The sequence below is a fragment of the Ctenopharyngodon idella genome, chromosome 2 (assembly GCF_019924925.1).
Source record: "Ctenopharyngodon idella isolate HZGC_01 chromosome 2, HZGC01, whole genome shotgun sequence".
Lineage (NCBI taxonomy): Eukaryota > Metazoa > Chordata > Actinopteri > Cypriniformes > Xenocyprididae > Ctenopharyngodon > Ctenopharyngodon idella.
In genome coordinates, this window is record NC_067221.1 from 11,315,865 (window position 1) to 11,326,571 (window position 10,707).

General features: G+C 35.6%; 2 long non-coding RNA genes across 2 annotated transcripts; both read right to left on the minus strand.

Annotated features, from left to right (window-relative positions):
- Nucleotides 1-1,810: 1,810 nt before the first annotated feature.
- On the minus strand, nucleotides 1,811-4,973 carry LOC127499149 (uncharacterized). The gene is made up of 4 exons (XR_007926057.1): nucleotides 4,729-4,973; nucleotides 3,998-4,081; nucleotides 3,616-3,865; nucleotides 1,811-3,444 (listed from the first exon to the last, which is right to left on the minus strand). It is a non-coding gene; the product is annotated as an uncharacterized LOC127499149 (long non-coding RNA).
- Nucleotides 4,974-6,368: 1,395 nt separating this feature from the next.
- On the minus strand, nucleotides 6,369-7,831 carry LOC127502548 (uncharacterized). Its single transcript, XR_007926881.1, has 4 exons — nucleotides 7,183-7,831; nucleotides 6,933-7,055; nucleotides 6,777-6,829; nucleotides 6,369-6,536 (listed from the first exon to the last, which is right to left on the minus strand). It is a non-coding gene; the product is annotated as an uncharacterized LOC127502548 (long non-coding RNA).
- Between the last annotated feature and the right edge of the window lie 2,876 nt (nucleotides 7,832-10,707).

The window sequence follows — 10,707 nt, forward strand, 5'->3', positions numbered from 1 at the left end:
CCATGAGAGTTGCGCCAGCCTATGTCGTCTCTCTCCTCCTCTGAGCTAACTGGAGCGAGTGGAAGGTCACCCACCAGCTGCTTTGTTGTTCTCTTTTAGTATGTGAACATGGACCCCATAGTGGACTACAGTTAATATAGAAAGAGCCTGAAATAGAGGCTCGACCAACAGACGTAACACACAAAGTTCTGTTTCTAATCAGCCGCAGCCATTAGCGTGCAATCTCACGTGACATTTTACCTCAATAACCTCCTGCTGACGCACAAACAGGAAGAGGATCACACAGAGGTACTGTATGTCACGTAGTCACATGACATCATAGAGTCAGCCGTGTTGGTATTTACTCCACCTTCAGTATGTTGTGTCATTGTTTGCATCATTTTTGAAAAAGTTCTCTCGCACAAATGGCCGTGACAAACTTAGAACCTGTGTCGTTTGAGAAATATTTTGGTGGGAATTGCCAAGGTCAAACATTCGTGGCATGTGAATGGGAGACAGTGAGAAACCTCAACCATCTCAAGCTACATACACCGGCTCATATTTCACAGGTCATCACTTCTTTTAAAGAAAAGGCTTGAGGTAAAGAGCCATTATGAAAGGAGTAGATTTTTTTTTTTTTTTTTTTTTCAGAAAAAAAAACATTAACTATCAAATACAGTAGTTTTCTAACAAGAAGTGAATTGTTTTAGATTTATACATGCCCCAACATGTATCCCCCCCCCCCCCCCCCCCCCCTCCCAAAAAAAGTTATTAAATTATTAAAGTAACTTAAAGTCCTATCAAAAACTTTATTGAGGACACAGACGATGATCATTCCTTAGTTCAAAATGACATGTAGTACATTAATGTATGACAAATGAAAAAAATTTTGCACCTCAGCTTCCCTATTGAAACATACAGTGGGCAAAGTGGATTTTTTGGGGGGTGTATATGGAGGCTCCCTAATTAACCCTGTACTCTTAACCCTCCTTGCCCCCTCCCTGCCATTAGATCTAGATTGATTGGCCCCCAGGGTCAAAGCTGCGAGGTCAGCCCGTCCTGAGACACCTGCTCTCTCTTGTCAGGCCTGTAACACCCACACTCCCACTGTGAATATGCCACCTCACACCCAACCCTCTTGACAAGAGTTGTACCAAGCGCTGACTTTCCAGCACACATACTGTATATATTATACTGACAAATACAGCATGCGTCTGCTATGTGGTGCTCACCAGAGATTTCACTTGTCTTTTGTCAGATGAGGAATATAGGGCTGGAAATAATCTCTCTCTCTCTCTCTCTCTGTATGTCTATCTATAAAACATTTTGACAGAAATACTTTGATTCAGCAAGGACAAATTAAATTCAACAAAAGTTACATTAAAGACATTTACAACATGTCAAAGGTAATCCTGAAAAATGTATTATTATTTTCAACTTTGATAATGGACCCTTTGACGTGTATAAAGGGTTAGTTCACCCAAAAATGAAAATTCTGTCATTAATTACTCACCCTCATGTTGTTCCAAACATGTAAGACCTTCGTTCATCTTCGGAACACAAATTAAGATATTTTTGATGAAATCCAAGGTGTTTTTTTTATCCCCCGTAGAGGTCCAGAGAAGTAGTAAAGACATCGTTAAAATAGTCAACGTAACTACGGTGGTTTAACCTTAATGTTATGAAGCGACGAGAATACTTTTTGTGTGCAAAAACAAAAATAACGACTTTATTCAACAATTTCTTCTCTACCCTGTCAGTCTTGTACGCAGTTGATGCAGTGAACACAGTTCAGCGCTTTCGCGTTTACGTCAGAACGCCGGCACAGTATTAGCCGACGGTATTCACGTGAGCAGCACGACGCATGCGTGTGACGCTGACGCAGGAGCCGCCAATACTGAGCCAGCGTTCAGATGTAAACACAGAAGCGCTGAACTGCATTCACTGCGAACAAGTCTGACAAGGTAAAGAAGAAATTGTTAAATAATTTTTGTTTTGTTTTTGCACACAAAAAGTATTCTTGTCGCTTCATAACATTAAGGTTGAACCACTGTAGTCACGTTGACTATTTTAACGATGTCTTTACTACTTTTATGGACCTTGAATGACGGTAATTACATTGCTTTCTAACGGTCATCAGCATCGTAAATCCTACAAAGTTTTTTTTTTTTTTTTTTTTTTTTTTTTTTTATGTATGTACATTTATAATACTTTGTATTATATTACCTTTTCATCAAATTACAAAAAACTAGTTTACTCTGCTGTGAGGGTGTTTCAAATACAGTGGCTATGGGAGTGATGATAAAATTTACATCTTTCTCTTTCTCTTTCTCTGACTGCCGTTATCAATCTCTCTCTATCTATTGTTATTCTTTTGCTATTTGAGCAAATGGGAACACAAAAAATATATATTTAATGTAGTCTCTCATTCACCGCTATATAAGTTTAACCAACTATGACAACGGAAATGTGAAAAGGGTCAATAATAAGAAATTATTCTTGAGCACTAAATCAGCATATTAGAATGATTTCTGAAGGATCATGCGACACTGAAGACTGGAGTAATGATGCTGAAAATTCAGCTTTGCCATCAGGAATAAATGATATTTTATATTAACATAGAAAACAGTTCTCAGTATTATCAAATAAACACACACACACACACTTACATATATATATATATATAAAACTATTATAATAACTATTAAAGTACTGTACAGTTTTGGCATGTTTGCCCATTATTGCCATTTGCATTCATTAAATAACCATAACTTTTAACTTAATATATTATGTGGTGACTCGTGTTTCTGTGATCAAGTGTTATAAGGTAATGTCTCACAAATAAGACATTTAGAAGAAATGAGGATGAGCTACTCTTGGCTGATGGCAGACACTGTGGATGAAGCTGCCCAGGGCTCTTATTTTAACCTCCTTTATCTATTTCAGTCTGTCCAAACTTCAAATAGGAGGGCAGTTCTGAATGAATGACAATACTCAGCAGCTGATAATGCACCATCTTGGAAGACGAATCAAGTTCCTAATTGTCAGGCTGCTAGGCAGGCTGAAGGGGTGGTCTTTCCTATTTGGCGGAATCTAAATGTTATTAATAATTCAAATGTTTGATACTACCTGGTATCAAAACAGAAAGCGTGCATGTCAAGATTTTGAAACTAATTTGCTAGAATGACACCATGTCTAATACAAGAACTCCATTGCAGTGACACTCATACACTGACAATCACTTGATCTGCTCAGAAAACGGAACCGAAAATACAGACATTTACCTCAAAAAGGAAATAAGCTGTATACTCCATGTAGTTTACCCTATAGCCCTCCCAGCTGTGGGACAGGAAATTTCCTCTTATTGGCATAATTTTTTGCTTCTAAAGTGACATTGAATTGTAATGTCACTTTGTTTCCAAGGTCATCAACAATGTTCACACTCAGGTAAATCTGATACACTCCCTGGAAAGTAAAATAGCAAAATCTGTTTAAAGATTATAGCTTTTAATCGTATTTCTATGGTGTATTTAATATACAGTTTATATTTAAATCCATTTTATTTCTGAAGAATCAAATTAAAATAATACATCACATTTAAATTGGAGCGGATAAGGCATTATGTTGATCGCTCACCTCAGGGCCATTAAACTTTTTCATGTACAATGGAAAGGTATCATGAAGTGTTTCTGAAACAAGGAAGCAGTTTCATTGCATCACAACAGTACAAGATAAACAGTAAACATATTCTAACATGTAGTACCTCCTTTGATGATGGAACATATTTTTAAATCCTCGCAAGGAACATCTGGCTCTATGTGCTCCAACCACAGCTGACCCTTGTAATGAATACTAACATGATAACCAATACGATCAATTGTAAACACTGAAAAACAAAAGCCAAATGTCATCAACTCACATCAAATTAGTTAATTTATTCTTTAAAATTAATATAGCTTAAGCAGGGACTGTTCCATAAGTTAGATAAATTATGTAATATAATCAACATAAATCTTACTTGGTATTAGTGTATAAGTTATAGAGAACAAATTCACTCCTAGAGAGCACGGGGAAGCAGTCATTGACAGGTAATACAATGGTCCTGATTAAAGAGAGAGCATTGGAAATAATGAAAAGGCAATATTGAATGTTTTAATATAATTTTTTTGTGGATTAATAACATGTGGGTTTCCAATTATGTTTTTATGTACACTATACAATTCAAATATTTTATTTATTTATCTGATTTCTTTTATTCAGAAAGGACACATCAAAGTTATCATAAATGACATTTAAAATGTTACAAAATATTTCTATTTCTTTCTATTCATCAAAGAATACATTTATCATGGTCTCCACAAAAACATGAAGCAGGACAACTGTTTACACGGCTGATAATGATAAGAAATGTTTCTTGAGCAGCGAATCAGCGTATTTAAATGATTTCTGAAGGATCACATGACACTAAAGACGCTGAAAATTCAGCTTTGCCATCACAGAAATAAATTACATTAAAATATAATAAAACAGAAAACATTTTTAATTATTTTAAATTGTAATAATGTCACAATATTACTGTATTTTTATCAAAACAATGAAGTCCTGGTGATCATAAGTATCTTTAAGTTTAAAAAAAAAACATATATACTGTATGTACATACTGTAAAAAACATATATACTGCGTGTGTGTGTGAGAGAGAGTTTTGTATATGTGTGATTTTTAAAAAAAATATTTGACATCCCACTTACCATCAAAGGTGTACCAGATACGAAGTTGTTCTGAGGAACATAATAATCTTCCTTCTGCAATCACAGATACACAATATAAAGCAATAAAACAGAGAAAAGTTGTAGGGCACAAAATCACCATGTCTGTTATCCTTCACGAACAACACAAGCGGCAAAAACTCTCTGTCAGAACAATTATGTTGGGAAGATTGCAATTGTCCATTCTTTAAAAACAGTTCTTGCTTTTAACAATGCATTGCATTGTTGTAAAACACATTTGGTTTTGAAACCCACCGCAGGTTTTTTGTTTAGTGCCAGTGGTTATGTGAACAGGGAACTGTTGAAAAAAGGAAGTTTAGCAATGAGATGAAATCACGAAACAAGGAATGCAGTAGGTACCATATGTGCATGACTTTATTTAGTTTTATACATGTTTCAGCATCACAAACATGATGACATACAATTTCTGCAAATATTTAATGTATTAAAAGAGTCCACTGAAACAACGAAATGCCGTTCACATCAGTGTCTGTTTTCATAAGAATGTATGGCAAAACTTCTCACCTATAGGAAAATAAAATGTTCATTTATGTCACTATAGGTTATTTTAAAGATCAAGCACAAAGAAATCAATAACCATCAACAATTAGAACAATCTAGCAGTGTATGAGGTGTTTTTACAAGTCTGATCAACGCCAGTGCCCGGGTAGATCAATTTCACTGCCGTCAAAATGCCACTAAAATACTACCAATACTTTGAGATAGCTTTGCTATATTGAGACCAAATCTAATATGAGAAGTCCAGATATGAATATGAATTAAAGTGTTAGTTCACCCAAAAATGAAAATAATGTCATTTATTACTCACCCTCATGCCGTTCCACACCTGTAAGACCTTCGTTCATCTTCGGAACACAAATTAAGATATTTTTGTTGAAATCCGATGGCTCAGTGAGGCCTGCATAGCCAGCAATGTCATTTCCTCTCTCAAGGTCCATTAATGTACTAAAAACATCAGTTCATGTGAATACAGTGGTTCAATATTAATATTATAAAGCGACGAGAATATTTTTGGTGTGCCAAAAAAACAAAATAACGACTTAAATAGTGATGGCCGATTTCAAAACACTGCTTCAGGAAGCTTCGGAGCATTATGAATCTTTTGTGTCGAATCATGATTCGGATCACGTGTCAAACCGCCAAACTGCTGAAATCACGTGACTTTGGCGCTCCGAACTGCTGATTCGACACGCTGATTCATTACACTCCGAAGCTTCATGAAGCAGTGTTTTGAAATTGGCCATCACTATGTAAGTCGTTATTTTGTTTTGTTTTTTGGCTCACCAAAAATATTCTCATCGCTTTATAATATTAATATTGAACCACTGTACACACATGAACTGATTTGAATATGTTTTTAGTACATTAATGGATCTTGAGAGAGGAAATGTCATTGCTGGCTATGTAGGCCTCACTGAGCCATCGGATTTCAACAAAAATATCTTAATTTGTGTTCCAAAGATTGACGAAGGTCTTACGGATGTGGAAGGCACGAGGGTGAGTAATAAATGACAGAATTTTCATTTTTGGGTGAACTAACCCTTTAACCACTGACAATCAATTGATCTTATCAGAAAACACAGAATGGAATATCTGCTCCAAAAAAAGAAATAGAAACAGCATACCATAGGTAGCTTGTCCTACATCCCTCCCAAACTTTTGCTCATAACATTAGGATTTTTCACTTGGACTGTGATATTGACACGGACTGTTTGCATGTTTTCAAGGTCATCAACAAATGTCGCATTCACATAAACCTGATAGTTGCCCTAGAAGGTAAAACAAAATAAATAAAATCAGTCACTTGATCATAAAAATATAACACATTGTTTAGAATGGGTAAAGGGTCAGTATTGAAACCTCTAAACCAGAAAAAAAAAAAAAAAAATCTATAGTGAAAAAATGTTGTGACATATGTTATTTTATTATTTTGCTATATATTTTCATACACTGGGATCATAAAGGTCATTTATATAGGAAAAGATAAAGCATTACTGTTGATTGCTCACCTCAGGGGCATAAAATTTTCTCAGATAAAATGGAGCTGTTTCATGAAGTGTTTCTAAAACAAGAGTGTGGTCTCATTAGTAAGATGTATTCATGCACAGCTGAAACACTGAACTGTGACTGTGACGGAAGCAGTAAAACAGTCTAATATGTAGTACCTCCTTTGATGATGTCACATATTTTAAAATCTTCACAAGTAACATCTGGCTGCACGTGATCCAACCACAGCTGACCTTTGTAGTAAACAAGAGCACGAAACCCCATACGTGTGATCGTGAACACTGAACAATGACAAAACAAGGCAGATGAATGGATAACTTGATCAGTATAGTGAATAGTGAAGCTTAATTCCTATGGGCAGTTCCATAAAGTAAACATTATATTATATGCATAATGTAATCAACTTACTTGGAATTACTGTATATGTTACATTGAACGTGGTCATTCCTATAGACCAGGGGGATGCAGTCACTGACAGGTAATACAATGGCCCTAATTTAAGAGAGCATTGACTGTTTTTAATTACATAACAGTGACCTCAAATAGAATCATGAAAAGAGATTCAAATTCCATATGAACTCATGATTCATGAACATCATTTGTAAAATGAACAGTCATTAGTACATAAACTAATATAAAAATATAAAAAGAAAAAAAAATACATCCACTGAGTTTTTAATAAATAGAACTTATCTCTTTCTGGTAGCTAAGGTCATGAGGTAACAAATCAAACTGAATAAATAAGTAAACCATTTAAAAAAAAAGATCTTACCATCATAGCTGTACCAAATGCTAACACTTTCTGAGGAGCAAACCAATTGTCTCTCCGCTGAAGACATACAAGACAATGCCACGATATGACAAAGAAAAGTTGAAAGGTACAGAAGCACCATTGCTGTTCTCCTTTAATGAAACAAATCAGAGGCAAAATCTCTCCTTAATGGTTTCGTATCATATGTGTATCGTTCAAATCCTGATCTAATAACAGCAGGACACAACAATGCACTGCATTATTGTAAAACTTCTCTTTTGGATTGAACTGTGAATCTGTTTTTTTTTTTTTTCCTCTCTGTAAGTACCTGTAATTATGTGAAAAAAGAAGTACTGGTAAACAGAAGTAGTGAATTCAAAGGGTTTGTGTATTAAAATGCCATTTATTTATACTTTCACAGATGTTTCAGCCTCACAGACATATTAAAAACATATCACGGCTCTCCTCAATAGTCGAGACTAAGACAATTACTTGATGTTATTAAAAACAAATTGGACAGAAAATATAACATCTTTCCTAAGTCACACACCACAGAAAATACTCGGCATGAAATCAAAATGGACCCTATTTACTTTGTTAGTGCATATTACTAGTCTTGTGGTGAACAATTAATCCGTGCAAGTTAATACACAGAAAAAAATTGTTTGTCGTGGTAATCTTTAATCAAAATCTGAAAAGTTACTTCCGGTCTGGAATGGCGTTCCTTCTCTGATGACGTCAGTTTGACGGCTTGGGTTGAAAACGCGTAAACCACTCCCCTCCAACCGTTAGTCTGCTATGAGCCAGAGATGGAGAGGAGGAGCGCTAAAGTAAAACCCTGCCCTCTATTCAATATTCCGTTTCACTTGGAAATACGTCACAACACTGGAGAAAAGTCGTTTGCAACTTCTGGTTCACAGGGACTTTAAGGTATGTGCTTAAAACATTGCCTCATTAAATTGTTAATTTTGCAGTTAGGTACCGTTCAAAAGTTTGGGCTCAGTAAGATTTTTAAATGTTTTTGAAAGAAATCTCTAATGCTCACCAAAATTACATTTATTTGATCAAAAATACAGTAAAAACGTTTTGGTTACTAATGTAACCTTGGTTCCCTGAGGAATGAGACATTGCAACAGTAGCTGACGCTATGGGGAAATTCTCTTTCTCAAAAATACTGAAGCCTGATTGAATCACGTCTTTGTAACAACACAGACAAATGGCATCTTAGTGCACCCAAATAGGTGGGCCCATATAAGCTGCTGCTGAGCGCCATTTCCCCAGAATCTTTCGACTAAGAAAGACCAGCAAGTGACCACCAACTGTGCAATCATAATAGCACGGCAAGCGTATCCAATGACTCATTCCCGTCTATCTCAGGGAACTATGGTTATGTTAGTAACCGAAATGTTTCCTTTCGATAATGGTTCACTCAACATTGTGTTAGTAGCTGACGCTAAGGGGAACGCAATCCAACAGCACTGTGTTATTAGTGCAGGACAGTCCCAGAAAAAAGCAGAGAAGAGGCCCTGCAAGCAATGGAATGGAGCTCCGATCCGAGGACCTTAACAGTGAGGAGGACTGCTTGGGCCGCTACTGCTCAGGGTCCAACACTACCTGGGGGTGAGGGCCGACTGTATACCAGGATCATAAAAGTCATTTATATAGGAAAAGATAAAGCATTACAGTTGATTGCTCACCTCATGGGCATAAAATTTTCTCAAACAAAATGGAACTGTTTCATGAAGTGCTTCTAACGGTCTCATTAGTGAGATGTATTCATGCACAGCTGAAACACTATACTGTGACTGTGAGGGATGCAATAAAACAGTCTAATATGCAGTACCTCCTTTGATGATGTCACATATTTTCAAATCTTCACTAGTAACATCTGGCTGCATCTAATTAATAATAATAATAATAATAATAACTATTATTATTATAAATGTACTTCTTATTATAAATATTAAAAAGGATAAGTAGTGAATAGTGAAGCCTAATTCCTATGGGAAGTTCCATAAAAAAACATGTTAAGAAGAGGTGCTCTACCAACAGAAGAGGAGGTGCAACCAAACTTTTGAACAGGATGAAGATGTCCAAATTGTTCTTATTTTGTTTAAATATCAATTTTCTTCATTTAGTACTGCCCTTCGGAAGCAACAGAAGATACCTACGATGTGTACCGGAGACAAATTAAGTACAATTTACCTTGATCTTCAAATTCAAAAAGTTTTCACCCCCCGGCTCTTAATGCATCGTGTTTCCTTCTGGAGCATCAGTGAATGTTTGAACCTTTTTTATTAGTTGCGTTTGAGTCCCTCAATTGTCGTCAGTGTAAAAGGACGATCTCAAAATCATACAGTCACTGCTGGAAAGGGTTCAAATATGCAAAAAATGCTTGAAAACTGAAGAATCTGCAGGACCTGGAGATTTTTTCTGAAGAACAGAGCTCAGTTTAACTGCTCAGGACAAACAAGGGACTCATGAACAACCATCACAAAACAAAAAAAAACAGTCATAGATCATCCAGGTAACCACACACAGTATTAAGAATCAATCGTTCACATACTTGTGAATGGGGTCATTTTAATAAATTCAGCTATTTTTTGTCTTGTGAATTATATGTAAACATCTTTTATGTAAAATATCTTACTCAGGACAGTACTAAATAAAAAATAACATGCATTTTTTATTATCTCTTTTATTTTGTTAAAATTTTTCACAGATTCTGCAAGGGGTTCACAAACTTTTAAATGGCACTGTACAATGGCCCTGATTCAAGAGAGCATTGACTGTTTTTAATTACATAACAGTGACATCAAAACATACATTTGCACACAAACTGACCACCAACCACAACTTTTATAGACACCATCTTTATTTTTTACAATTTCTTTATGAATTTTTGAAGCGTCAAAATGGTAGTTGCATGGACTATCAATGGATAGAAAATCTCTGAGATTCCATTAAAATATCTTCACGAAAGTATTTTGAAATGACATGAGGGTGAGTAAATGATGACAGAATTTTCATTTTTAGGTGAACTAACTCTTTCAACTGACACAGCTTTAATTATGTAGTGGAGAGGGAGGGGCTATCAGACTCTGATGCTGAATGACAAAAAACAAAACAAAAAAAAAAAAACCTTGCAAAAGTATTAAAGTCTATGAATTTATAAGATTATT